The sequence below is a fragment of the Octopus bimaculoides genome, chromosome 5 (genome assembly GCF_001194135.2).
Source record: "Octopus bimaculoides isolate UCB-OBI-ISO-001 chromosome 5, ASM119413v2, whole genome shotgun sequence".
Classification (NCBI taxonomy): domain Eukaryota; kingdom Metazoa; phylum Mollusca; class Cephalopoda; order Octopoda; family Octopodidae; genus Octopus; species Octopus bimaculoides.
In genome coordinates this window covers 27,809,783-27,810,963 of record NC_068985.1, presented here as the reverse complement: position 1 = coordinate 27,810,963, position 1,181 = coordinate 27,809,783, and the positions used below count along the sequence as shown (strand labels likewise).

The window sequence follows — 1,181 nt, the reverse complement described above, 5'->3', positions numbered from 1 at the left end:
TAACATACAGAAAATTGCACTACTGGGTACTGCACACATTCTACGCAAAACACTTTCAATACAGTAAACATAAGAGCACCACAGCAAACCACAGCACATACCCAAGGCGCACAGAGCTGCGCTCGGTAGTGAAGTGAAAGCACGTTATAAAAATAAAACTACTGAATAATAATAATAATAATAATAATAATAATAATAATAATAATAATAATAATAATAATAATAATAATAATAATAATAATAATAATAATAATAATCCATGGATGAAATTTATAAATATTTTAATGCATTGCTACGCAACGAATCACATTTTTCTTCGGATCACAATCTGTATTTCCAGGATGATTACAGTACAGTCCGTGGTACCCATGGATAACGGATTGATCATATTCATGCGTTGGATACGACGGACTCTTCTGTAATCATCGGAAGACGGACTATGATCGTAAGAAACCTTTGATCTGGGGATACGCGCGTAGCGATGCATTAAAATATTAATGAATTCCATTCATTGGTTATTATTATTATTATTATTATTACAATATATACATACATATAGATAGATAGATAAATAAATAGATAGATAGATAGATAGATAGATAGATAGATAGATACCAATGTTTTACTCTTTAAAAATAACCACGAAGATAGTTTTAGTATTGAATATATGAAAATATACTCTCTACATAACACTCGTTATTTATCTACCAAAATATATATTTAAGTAAATTATAATTACAATTGTGGAACATGCTGAGTTATAATTACAGTCCCAGTGTTGTTTTACATCATGAAATACTGGAAGAGAAATTTTTCAATTTCACCTTCTCATCTGCTCTGTTTTGTATAAGGTTTAGTATATTAATATGAACATGTAGACAAATTATTTCCCCATTGAAAATATTAGTACAGAAAGAAGGCTGTGAAACGACCGTAACTCCAGAGATGTAAAATGGTTAAATAACTATAGTTACCTGTCATACCTCCTGATTTTTTATGAGATATTTGTGTGTGTGTGTGTGTGTGTGTGTGCGTGTGCGTGTGTATGTGTGTAATGGACATTTATAGAAAAACAAAAGACGAAGACTAGTGTATGAACCACAAGCAAGTGTATTAGTTTCATGCTCGGGAAAATGAAAAACTCATTTATGTTTCGAGACTACGCTCTTCAAAAAAAAAAA

General features: G+C 30.6%; 1 protein-coding gene across 3 annotated transcripts in view; it reads left to right on the top strand.

The window, feature by feature from the left end:
- LOC106877962 (uncharacterized) overlaps positions 1-1,181 on the top strand; it is a 433,893-nt gene that overhangs the window by 267,440 nt on the left and 165,272 nt on the right. The gene's annotated exons all lie outside the window — the stretch shown is intronic.